Source organism: Rattus rattus, chromosome 7, assembly GCF_011064425.1.
Source record: "Rattus rattus isolate New Zealand chromosome 7, Rrattus_CSIRO_v1, whole genome shotgun sequence".
NCBI classification, from domain to species: Eukaryota; Metazoa; Chordata; class Mammalia; order Rodentia; family Muridae; genus Rattus; species Rattus rattus.
Window position 1 is genome coordinate 25,252,677 of NC_046160.1, and position 12,971 is coordinate 25,265,647.

The 12,971-nt window shown below is 43.6% G+C and overlaps 1 protein-coding gene across 1 annotated transcript in view; it reads left to right on the top strand.

Annotated features, from left to right (window-relative positions):
• The first annotated feature begins 10,476 nt into the window (after positions 1-10,476).
• The window catches only part of Itsn2 (intersectin 2), a 108,692-nt gene continuing 106,197 nt past the window's right edge, over positions 10,477-12,971 (top strand). Inside the window, exon 1 of the mRNA XM_032909166.1 lies at positions 10,477-10,905. The gene's annotated coding sequence lies outside the window, so the exon portion shown is untranslated. The remainder of the gene's footprint in view (positions 10,906-12,971) is intronic.

A 12,971-nucleotide genomic window follows, 5' to 3' on the forward strand; every position in this document is an offset into this window, starting at 1 on the left:
TAAGATAACCTGAAAGTTTAACATTTTGAGGAACTACAGAGAATACTAGGGAGAGGAGGGGGAAGGGCAGAAGGGTGCTGGGTATAGTCAGTGAATGTTATCTCCATAGTCTATCCCATTAAATTTTACAATTAATATGTTTTAATAACGACAGAGCCGAGGGTTGTGGTATGCGCCTATAGTCCCAGACTCAAAGTAATGTTATTACTATTTATAGAAACAGAACTTGTTACAAACAAGCAAACACCTAACAACACCACCTAGCTGTTACTTGGATCAGAGAAGAGAATTGTAGAAACTTCCTTAGGGCCTCCAGTCAATTATTAACCTTGTTGAATTGCAGATAAAATTATTTTCTGTCACAATGTTTATTTTTCCAGTGTTCAGTAACATTTACTGAACATCTAATGGAGTCATGATTATTGTCGATTATTGCCATAGACTCTTCACTGAACATATTGACAGAACATAAAAGTCTATCACCAACTGGATTATTGTAGATAAGCAAATGGATTTCAAAAGGAAATCAATCCTTGTTTCTTATAAGTAGATAATAATAATAATCTATAAATTGAGAGACAATAGGCAAGCATCACGTAATGATTGTTAAAACACCTTTGTGCAGGCTGGAGAGCTTGTTCAGTGATTAGGAGCCCAATCTGCTCTTCCAAAGCCTGGAGTTCAGTTCCCAGCACTTTACAATTGCATGCAACTCCAGCTCTTACGTTTTTGAAAGCTCTCTTCTGGCCTCTGTGGACCACCCTTCACACACACACACACACACACACACACACACACAGAAAGAAAGAAAGAAAGAAAGAAAGAAAGAAAGAAAGAAAGAAAGAAAGAAAGAAAGAGAGAAAGAAAGCTAGCACAAAACAACCTTTCTTTGAGTGTATTATGTAAAGAGCTCATGTGAATTGATAAAATAGAAATATTAAAATAGGGGATGGAGAGATGACTTCGTAGTTAAGAGGATATGCTAGTTTTCCAGAAGACTTGAGTTTGATTTTGGCCATTCACAACTACCTGTAACACCAGCTCCAGGAGCATCCAATAATACTTCTGACTTCCATGAGTGCCTTCATTCACAGGTACCACATATACTCAAAATTAACAATAATAGTAAAAATTTTTAAAGATTTATTTACTATATATAAGTACACTGTAGCTCAGACACACCAGAAGAAGCTATCAGATCTCATTACAGATAGTTGTAAGCCACCATGTGGTTGCTGGGATTTGAACTCAGGACCTCTGGAAGAGCAGTCAGTGCTCTTAACCACTGAGCCATCTCTCCAGCCCAATAGTAATTTTTTTTTAAAAAGAAATATTATAATGTATATCTGGACAGTGCTTTAATCTGTTTTGAGCTATCATAATAAAATACCACAAACTAGATAGTATAAAAAGCACAATTATCAGTTCTGGGTTGGGAAATCCAATATCAAGGTGCTTGCAGATTAAGTATGTGGTAACTTTGCTTAACAGTGTCCTCTGACATCAAAACATTCCATCCTGGAGGGAAGATCCTTAAATGTGAAGGTAAGCAACTCGAGTAAAAAGAGCTTCAGGAAGTTCCTGAAACCAATCAGATTTACTAGGTCCTTCCCTGTCAGAGAAAACAATAGAATTTGAGAGTCCCTTTCTGATTGAACAGAGCTAAGCTGTAAAGAAGACTCTAAGACAGTACCAGCTTGCCTGGAAGAATTGGAAACCACCTGAGCTGCCTGGAAGAGGTTTAGAGCAACTGCAATAACTGGGAGGGACAATCTTCAACCTGTGTTTGCTGCCAGGTGTGTGCTTCAGGTTTCTAACTTTGGGAGCTGTCACCCATGCTGGGGTGGGTTTTGGTAATGCAGCTGTCTTTAAGTCTGCTCCTGCAAGTAACCCATTACTTTTTGTGTATTCTTCTTTTTCCTACCCTATATCCCTCTCTGACACTAGCTAGGAGAGGAACAAGGATAAAGGAGAAAGAGAAATCAGGAATATCCCTGAATCTATTTTCTTTTCTTTTGTTTCTTCTTTGACCACTGCTACTAGCAAATCGCAACCAACCTCCCTAAACCACCACCAACCACAGACACCTCCTCTCACATTTATGTACCATCTGTTAAGTTCCCAGAATCCCAAATGTCACGCAATTGCAGAAATTATCTAGTACATGAGGCAAACCGTGGTCAGTTACTGCAGACAGTCTGAAACAGCCCCATATCCCTACACCTGGGGTTAAAAAATGAAAGCACATTCTACACCTCTCTCTCTCTCTCTCTCTCTCTCTCTCTCTCTCTCTCTCTCTCTGTGTATGTGTGTGTGTGTGTGTGTGTGTGTGTGTGTGTGTGTGTGTGTGTGTGCATGCGTGTTAATGAAATCAAAATTCCAGAATTTTTAAAACTGTCACTATACCCTTGGTGGTGTTCATACTTTGCTCTCTGTCTGGGATGAGTAGACATGTATGTCCCCCAGAAAATGTTTCACCATAAAACAAGTGAGGATTCACTTTCTGGTACACAGGTACTATGGTCCAGCTGAATCATTCCACATGGGTAAAGGCACGAGGGCTTCCCCTGAGGTCCCCTGATAAAGGCACTAATCTCATTGTGGTTAGATTACTCTAACCATCCCAGAAACGTCACCTCCTTAGATACCGTTTAGGGCTTAGGGGCTCAGCAGGCAAGTTTTGAAGGACTACAGCATCCAGATCACAGAAGAGAGCACACACGAATAGTTCATTGAGTTACATTATCACCAAAACGTGATTTTGTTATTTAACAAAAGTAGTAAAAATGCAGATCATCTGTGGATAGAAGAAAAAGTGGAAATTTAAAATAATTTTAAATAGTAAAAGTTTAAATGCATATAAAATATAACTGAGGAGGGCACAGTGGAAGTAGTATATTCTAATACTGCTATGGCAGATTAATATATATTATAGAAACTATCAATAATTATTTTCATTCAATGATTAAGGCTTTGAAAATTAACCCTAAGAATAGACACCAAAAGATGGAAATCGATCAGTTTTCCACCTCTGTGATAGTAGGAATAATAAGCTTTTATTGCTCCTTTTTAGATAAGATACAAAGTAATGGGTTTTATGATGGCAGTTTCACGTGTATGGAAAGGTTTACTTCAGCTCATAGCTGTATAGGTTTCAGCTTATGGTCACTGGGCCTAATGGCACCAGACGTCCATGTGACAAAGGAGATCTGCTCACCTTGTGGTGACAGGGAAGCAAAGGGAAGACCAGATAAGACTCCAATACCCCCTCTGAGGGTGGGCCCCAATGACCTAACTTTCTTCCACCATTTTCCACTTCTTTTCAAATTGTTTTATTTAGTTATTTCTGTTGTTTTTTGAGACAAGCTATCATAGTTCTGACTAGCCTCAACCTTACTGTGCGGTCATGAAAAACCTTGAACTCCTGATTCTCTTGTCTCCACAGCACTCCCTCCCAAAGTACTGGGGTCACGTGGTTGGGCCAACCATGCCAAGCTTCTGCTTCTTACAAGTTCCTGCACCTTGCAGTAGCCCCACAAACTAAAGTCCAAGCCTTTAAAAATAAGTGCTTTCAGGGGACATTGTATAGCTAACTGTTCATAGTCTATATGAGCACATTTAGAAATGAAATGCTCATTATTTATAATAAAAAGTTAGAATCAGCTACGAACAAGACGCTCATTAAGTGAATCACAGAGCTCCATTCAAAAGACTGTAAGACAATGTACAGCCTTGTAAGAATTTAGAAAATACACTATGACTAAAAACAATCCAGTTATGTGTTTTAAGAGAGAAAAATAGAGGGAAGCAGAAGTAAGTGCCTTAGTTTAGTGAAACTAAGTGTGAAGTATAAACAAATGCTCCCCTAAAATTAACAAAAGCTAAAACAAAGCTACAATGGACTATGAATACAGTACTCATGGATGAGTGGGCTGTTCAAATGATGGGATTTCTCTGACACTCAAGATTTCCCTTTATGAGAAGAACAAATGTTCACCCATTGAGGGATGCTTTTGAGGCTGAATCAATTTCAAGTAGCCCATTGCCGCTCTTTCTTGTTTTCCTCCATCGAATCAGGCAGTTCTAAACTGTAAGGACTAAAAACGACCCACCAGTTGGATGCACTAAACACAGTAGGAAGAAATCAGAATGGCAAAATGCACATCATAGTCAAAGAACCACATCATAGTCACCACCAGTCTCCTGAGCAGAAATCCCCTGATCCAGCCCCTCCTCCCCAGGCAGGGTGAGGATGTTGACCAGCTTTACATTGTTGATTCTACTTCAGGACGCAATTTCATTGCTTGGATTTTGTTTTTGTAAGTGAAGTCAATAAAGGCCTATCTTTTTATATACATATATCAAAATGTATCCTCACATTTACCTGTGGATCCCCCTGGTGTTGGTGCTGGGGCTACTTCGTGTCTACTCACCACCACTCCTCACTTCCTCTCCTTCCTTCCTGATAATGTTTTGCAGTGTAGCCAAGGCTAGCCCCAAACTTATGAACTTCTTGTCTCAATCATTAAAGAGCTAGTAATAACCAGACACGTATCATCCTTCTTCCCTTTCCTCCCCTGAACTCTTCTTCCCCTGCTTTTCCTTGTCTTCCCTCCTCTCTCACTTCTTCCCTTTTGTCCCCATTTCCTTCTGAGGCAGTCTGGTGGTTTGAATTTGCTTGGCCCAGGGAGTGGCACCATTAGGAGGTGTGGCCTTGTTGAAGTAGGTGTGGCCTTGTTGAAGGAAGTGTGTCACTTTGGGTGGCTTTGAGACCCTTTTCCTAACTTCCTGGAAGCCAGTCTTCTCCTGTTTGCCTTCAGATGAAGAAGTAGAGCTCTCAGCTCTTCTAGCACCATGCCTGCCTGGATGCTGCCACGTTCCTGCTTTGATGATAATGAACTGAACCTCTGAACCTGTAAGCCAGCCCCAATGAAATGTTGTCCTTATAAGAGTTGCCTTGGTCATGGTGTCTCTTCTCAGTAATGGAAACCCTAACTCAGACACAGTCTTGCTGCCTTACTCAGGCTGGCCTTGAATCTACTGTGTAGCCCAAAGAAACCTTAAACCTGTGAACCTGCCTCAGCGTCCCAAATAGCTGGGATTGTAGGCATGTACCCTAGGTTCAGCGATTATCTTTCTTAAGATCATTTCAAGACATTGTCTTATGCTAACATTAGAAACAAAGTTTGTTTGGCCACTCTGAGTCTAGCAGTGCCAAGGATTTACTCTGCTGCTTTGCTTTAAAGTAAAACATTACTGCTATCTGGATGCATAACAGCAAGGTTTGTTTACTTATTGATTTTTTTTTTTTTTTTAGATAAAGGAGCAAAAGAAAATCAAAACTGGGCTTCAGAAAATTCTCAAATATAAGGTGAATCCTGATTTTTACCTTTCCTTTTTACAAGCCAATCAAGGTTAGATGATGGGAAATTCAATTCTCAAGTTCGATGCAAGAATTAAGTAAAAGTTTTCAAAATCAGGAGCAGAGAGTACTGCTCTGTGATATAACATGCTTAGTAAGCGTAAGGTCCTGGGTTCCATTTTCAGCACCATGAAAATGAAAAACTAAAAAAGTAAAATAAAATAAAATAAAAGCCCTGTCTAGGGGCTGGAGAGATGGCTCAGTGGTTAAGAGCACTGACTGCTCTTCCAGAGGTCCTGAGGTCAATTCCCAGCAACCACATGGTGGCTCACAACCATCTATAATGGGAATCCCATGCATTCTTCTGGTGTGTCTAAAGACAGCTGCAGTGTATTCATATAAATAAAATAAATAAATCTTTAAAAATAGAAGCCCTGCCCAGCACAAAAGGCTGTATTATTAGTTAGGTTATTACAAGAAGTCAACTGGTATCTAGTTTGTCTGCAGGCAGTAACAGTGACATAAGTAGACAGCTGGGGATACACACCAGACTGGAAGAAGCATGTCTGACTCTTGAATACACACTGGATTCCCATTCTCTGAGCTACACCTGCCAAACTGGAAGCCCCTGGTGCTTCAGTCATGAACGAGCACATCCTGTTCAGGGTTTCCAGGCCTTTGGAAGCAGGCCTTTGGTTCCACCCTGCAGTGCTGGCACTGAACCAAGTCTGGGCCGACTTCCCTCCCCAGCTTGCCTGGCACTGCCTTTCCAGTCCCATCCGGCTCTAAGCCAGAGTCTCAAGTTATATACATACAACTCCAGGGGCCTGAGAGTGGCAATACTCTGCCAATGCTACAGCTGGAGATTCCCCTTCCCACTGCTTTCTCCAAGTCACTCCACCTCGCTGTCTCTACTCTATACTCTAAAGAGGGTTTGTAAGGTTTAGTAGAGAAGTGAACCAAAGATCAGTTTGCCCTGCTGACTATGGTTATGAACTAGGAACATGTCAGGTTCTTTATAACTTTTAATTTTATAAAAAACAAACAACTCAACTGGTGACTGGACAAACACGTCTCATGGACCTTTTCTTAGACCTTGAACCCCTACCCTGACCTAATTTTAATCATGTGTATAGCCGTGTTATAGTAGGTCAACCTCAATGTGGTTTCCTAGATTGACTTTAAATCTTCAAGCCTTAATCACTACTGTCAGTAGTTCCTTCTAAGTTTTGAAAGGACAAAGGAACAGAGAAAGGGAAAACATCACCTTTCACCCATTTCTTGGGAGAGAATATAGGAGTGAGGAATCCCAAGGTCCCACCTTTTTTTTTTTTTTATAATACACTAAAACAGATGCCCTGGCTGACAGTAGACATGAGCAAGCTCCTCCCAAAGGTCAAAGGAGCACAGCTTTAAACAGGTCCACTTTCCAGTACTCATCTCCGCGGACGCCCTGGGCATAGGGAGGGTGGAGCAGGGCTTTTGGTGCTCCGCAGGGAAGCACTGTTACACTGTTGGGACACATCTAATGAGGATACCAAACAGTTAAAGATACCTGTCGGAAGGAGGACAGTGGTAGCTTCTAATTTTATATTTGCTTATTATCATGTACGGGTACGCACACGCCACGGTGCATGTTAGAGGTGGAAGTCAGAGGACAACTTGTGGGTGTTGATTTTCTCCTTCCATCCTTGGGACACAGAGAGCAAACTCAAGTCATCAGGTGTGGCAGCAGATGTGTCTATCCACTGAGCTACCTCACTTGTTTTAACTCACACCCACAGATCGCATATTTTACATATGAATATGAGAGCAAGTAACTTCTAAATTTTCATATAAAATGTAAAATTTTGTGGCAAATAGACCTGCACTACAGCTTTAAACACTAAATAAAGTTATTTAAAGGAATTTATAAATGGAAACTCGGGAAAGAATGAAGACCATCAGAAGTAACAAATACCCGGGTAAATCAGTACGGTTTCTGTTGGCCAGAGCCTCTTAATTTTCTTATGAATTATTTGTTTAAAACTAAGGTTATACTTGCTCTTGCTTTCCTGCTTCTGCTCTGCCCTCTTGGGTCTTCCCCCTCTCTCCTCATTCCCTTCCTTCCACCTCTCTCCAGGTGCTCATGGCCAGCTTCTACTCCTCTGCTCTGTGCTCTCTCTCTCTCTCTCTCTCTCTCTCTCTCTCTCTCTCTCTCTCTCTCTCTCTCTCTGCTTGCTCTTTCTGCCTTTCTCTGTCTCTACTACCCTCTCAACTCCCCTCCCCATGCTCTGAATAAACTCCATTCTATACAAAGAAAAAAAAAAAAACCCTAAGGTTATACATAGCACTTCCATAGGCAGTCTACAAGCTCTAGGTTCACGCAAGCGTCCTATATGATATTTATCTCATGGTATGATTGAAATCTGGACACTTTCCTTCTGTCTCTTCTAGCCTCTTCTTACCATGATAGTCTTCTTTTAAGATAAGCTGCGTAGGTTTTTGGACAAAGAATGGGATCTTTGGAGACTACGAAACGGGAAATTGAGAGAAAATAGGACCTATGGCTGGGAGGAGCAAGAAGGAAAACAAGCTTGTGAATGGGTTCCTCACGGCCTAAGAACCTATCCTAGATTTGGCAGAAGGAGAAAAATACGATGTATACTGTCTACTTCACGGCTTCCTAAGCCTTTCACTCTACACCAATTACCAATCTTTTAGGGAATCGACAAGAACGTCTCTGACTTAGGTAGGACTTGTTTCATCTCCAGTCCATGCTAGAGGTGAACAGATGACAGTCGAATTTGGGAAATTCTTAGGGAATTCACAGGTAGTTTCAAGACCAGCCCATGAGTGGAGGAATGAACTGGGAGGGTGGATGCAACACCTACCTGAATCATGCATTCCTACAGACTGAGTGTGATGAGTTCTAGGACGGAGTGACTGTTTCAGATGCTGAAGTTCTTGCTAGACACTGAGTGCCCTGGAATTTGGCTAAAGAAGACAGAGAGAAGGGTATTGAAAAGAAAAAGACTTTTTTTTGCATATGAGTAAAAGATCTAAAAGCAACAAGAACATTTCTTGGGTTGCTTCTGTGTTTGCCTGCCTCTAAAATTCTATTCTTTAGCTTGTTAAACAGAACTGTCAGTCAGCAAGGCCTGCCCAGGAATCTGAGAATCCTTCCTTTCTTTTCTTCCCTCATTAGTTATCCCTATCCACCACATAGTAAACGTCCAGATTTATTCCAGAATCACATATGTATATATAAAAGAAGCTAGGCTACGGGAGGTCCTCATACTCTTACATTGTGACAGGATAGATAGATTGGTCTAAAGGTATGAATAGAGACCTTAACTATCAGCACTTGGGAGGCAAAGGTAGGCAGATCCCTGTGACTTTGAGGCCAGCCTGATCTACAAAGAGAGTTCCAGGACAGCCAAGGCTACACAGACAGACCCTAGGTCACTGCCCCCCCCCCACACCAAAAAAGGGGGAAAACTGAGTTGCTGGTTTACTGTTTGGGATACTGCAGGCAGACATATATACCTCCAATTTCTGATAGCTTTGCAGTTTCTTCAAGGGAGGCCTTAAAATGCACTCCACCCCCATCCTCCTCCTCCCAAGGATCTGGCAAGTTTTTCATTTCTTATTCTAGAAATAAGACAAGGTGAATGTTACCAGGTCCGGAATATCAAAATGCAAGCAGCACTCACCAGTGATGGGAGGGAAATGGAGATTAACTATCTGCCCATGAGGAATCAAACTCAGTTTCTTAACAGACCAACTCCCTGTGGGACTGTGAGAAGGATTCTCATCATGCTCAGACCCTTGGAGATGGGCATGGGAAGGGACCACTGGGATGAAATGCTGACAGGTGCTTAAGAGTTGCTTCTCTTAACTTGAGTAGCTTGTTGGTAGGCAGAGAAGTATTAACTGGTCTCCAGGAAGTCAGGGACCTCCTCGACTGATACCAAGGAGCCAGGTGTCTCTGTGTCACCAAAGCTCAGGACCTGTCTGTCAGGTCTTGGTCAAGTCCTAATCGAAGAGTTAAGAAACACAGAGAGCAAGAAAAGCCTGTTTATCACCATCAATGTTTGCTAAATTCTTCCTAAGAGTTGGTTGTCCATTTGGGCCTGAGCATTTCAGCCATCCCTTTCAAGTCAGAATTGCTATCTTCATCTGCCCCAACAGGTAAGAAATGAAGCCTGGGGTCATCTGATCTGCACAGATCTCTCACATTTCAACAGAAACCATAGGGATACTAATGTCTGAAAAACATCCACTTATTTATGGGATATTTGAAACAATTTATATAGCCTAGATTGACCTCAAATTCACAGTCCTTCTCATCAGTCAGACTGATGTGACTCTTTCTCTTGAGTGTAGGGATTACAGACATGCACCAGTTTAGGTAATGAGTTTTTGCATCTCAATACAGCCCTTTCCACGGAAATCTTGAATCTTTAGACTCCCATCTTGCTCATTAGGAACCCTCATTTCCTCACCCAATCTAAAGGAAGCCTTTTGTGTCGATGGGGTGTTGTTGCCTCTGTCAAACAGCTATCTCTAGATAAAGTGGTGACTCGAGTGAGGAGACCACAAAATAGAAGTTCCGAGTATGAGTTTCTTCTATTAGATGGATAAGAATGTCTAGCTTCTGCAAGTAGAAAAGACTGGGGCATCGTCCTGTGATGGGCTCGCTCTTCTGTGTGAACAGGGGATGTTCTTTCTGAGGCTGTATGTGTGTGTGTGTGTGTGTGTGTGTGTGTGTGTGTGTGTGTGTGTGTGTGCCCACGCGCGAGTGTGATGGTGTAATGGATAGCTGACTCTTGGGTGTGGTAAATCCTTTAAGGGGAGTCCTTGAAAAGGGTCTGCAGCAAAGGTGGAGGCAATTCCTCTGCACCTCTAACCATTCATTCCCCATTCTCAGGAAATGCTTGCTCATATATTAACGAAGAGACCGTCAGTGAGTAAGAACGTCCCAGCATGAGAGAGAGCAAGCTCCATGTGTGATCCAACAGGGATGTCCTGGATATCTCTTGGCCTTTTCCAAAACCTTAGGGTCCAGTGTGGCAGGAAATGTCCCACCCAGTCTCCGCAAGTCACCTCGAAGAGGAGGAGCCAGGTGGGTCTTGGCAGCTCCTGGAAGGGCTGTCAGCTGCGGAGCTTCGGAACCTCGCGGGAGGAGAAGCACTTTGGCCCACGCCCTCCACGGTTCCGGGGGTGAGGAGGGGCACCACGGAGTGTCACGCTCCCCACGGTGAGGAGTCGGTGCCCCGCGGCTAGGCGGGCGGGCCGTCACTGCCCGCCCGTCGCTCGCCTCCCCGCCCCCCGGCTTCCTGCGGAGGCAGCGGCCGCCATGTTGTTGTGGGGCTGAGGCGGCGCCGGCGGAGAGCCCAGCGGCCGTGACAGGCTGCGCAACAGGTTCGCTGCGGCCCGCCTGACGACTGACCCGGCAGAGGCGGCCACGGCCCAGCAGGGTCTTCCAGGAGCCTGGCCGCGCCCGCGCGCCGGTGCTGAGGAGCGCGCGGGGTCGCGCCGTGACGTGCGCGAGGCGCCAGGTAGGTGAAGCCGCCCGTCAGCGCGGCTGCGGGGCGCGGGGCAGGTGCGGCCGCCGCCGCCCCTGGGGTTCCATGGGCCGGGCGGAGGGGGCTGCGCGCCGCACACCGCCGGGTACGGTCCTCGGAAGCGCGTGTGGCCCCCGCCCTAGGCCCTGGCCGAGCACGGCCGCGCGGGGCGGAAACCTCCGGCCCCAGGTTCCTGCCTCCGCCGCGGGGCCGGGGGGCCGCTCCTCTCAGAGGCCGGGAAGCCGGGGCCCCTCGCTGCGGCCTCGCTTGGCAGGTGACAGCCTTCCCCTATCGCTGGTGGCAACCGGGTCCCCGGCTTTCCTTAGGGGCATCTGGGCTGGGTGCGCGTTGCCTTGGGGACCCATTTTATTCTGGCTCAGTTGATTTTTCTTTTCCTTTTTACCCTTCTTGGCCAGGGTTGCTGCAGAGTGTCAGGTGAACCGCATCCCGGTGCGTCAAAGTAGAGTCACGAGAGGACAGTGGGCGGATGCTTGGCGTCCACTGCTCGCGTTATTACAGCTAAAGTTGAGAAATGTTAAGCGCCGACTTCTGCATTATGCACTTCCAGGGTATATAGGAAGCAGCACGGCGAGAAAGAATCTCTGTAGCTAGAGTAAAGTTCATTGCTTTTTTAAGGGAGAAGAGGCGCCTGCAAGTGCATAGTGAATGGGTAAACTGAGGCTGCAAGTTTCATTCTGCAGAAAGACACTGTTTGCATGTATTGATCACGCGCTGTATTATTCAGTGATTGCCCATGACAAATACGCTCATTTGAAACTTGGATTCATACTGAATAGAAACATTTTGAATAGAGCCAGCCACCACTTTATAATAGGACTTCAAGTTAACACAGAAATTACTCCTTTACTACATGCTTTTTTTTTTTTTTTTTTTTTTTTTTTTGGTCTGGTTCACGGAGGCAAGGTGTAGCTTGGAATTTTGTGTTGTTAGCTTAATTTAGGTAGTACAGACTGGAGGCCACGCTAGCTGCTTAAGCCTCTGAGAAATTGCTAACTTCCCTTTAAGGTTTGCTATATTGTCTGTCAGTGCTAAAACCTAAAAGCAATCTAGAAACTTCGCCTACTACCTTTATATAAATTGATGGGAGGCCTGCAAAATTCAAAGTTATGTGCTTGCCTCTAGGTTGGTGATTATTCCTATGACTGCCTTGTAATTAAGCAAGCAAAATGGAAGGTTTTTTTTTTTTTAAAGAATGAAGAAAAAACGAGTATTGCTGCTGTTCGATGTAATGTTGATAACTATTTAACGCGTTGTCTTTATTCATCTCTACGATGAAAGGTGAAATAGTGAAAACTGGTCCGGTGTTGAATTATTGAGTAAAAAAAAAAGCCCTTATTCAACACATCTGAAGGCTCAAATCCAGATTTCTCCTGAGTGTGAAGAGATATGTTATGTACATTCAGGGGATTGGATTTGTACTTTAAAAATGGGTTTTTACAAAAATAGAGTAGCACACACCCTTTGCCCAAACTTAGAGAAGTTTTCAAGATTTTCTTTATCTTGGTCGTCATTTTATCCTATAGTTATTGTATCTCTTATTACAAGGTGGACATTTTCTTATATAATCTTAGAATTTTTAGAGGGTGTGTATGTGCGTGTGTATGTGCGTGTGCATGCATGCGTGTGTGTGTGTGTGTGTGTGTATGTGTATGTATGTGTGTGTATGTGTATATTAAGGAGTAAACCGACCATTTTACATATTCTCAGCAAGCTGTCTGCCACCAGAGGCATTCAGTCACAAGATAATTTAGTTTTGATTCTACTTCAATATGGAGTTTCACAGAGTTCCATTTTTCTGATAAAAAGTATGTATTGTGCATCGTCCACTAAACTTCCTTTAGTATTACAGCATATCTTCCATGGTGGTATTTATAGAGCACTTACTAATATTAGAGTCTATGCCCAGTGTTTTGTATACTTCTTTAAAGCACATGGAGGCCTTGTAAGTCATGTCCTCCCATCAGATAAAGAAGTAAAATGTTAGCATTTAACTAATTGTGTCTTGTTTCAGTTCAGCCTAAGCTCTTTCTGCCGTTGCA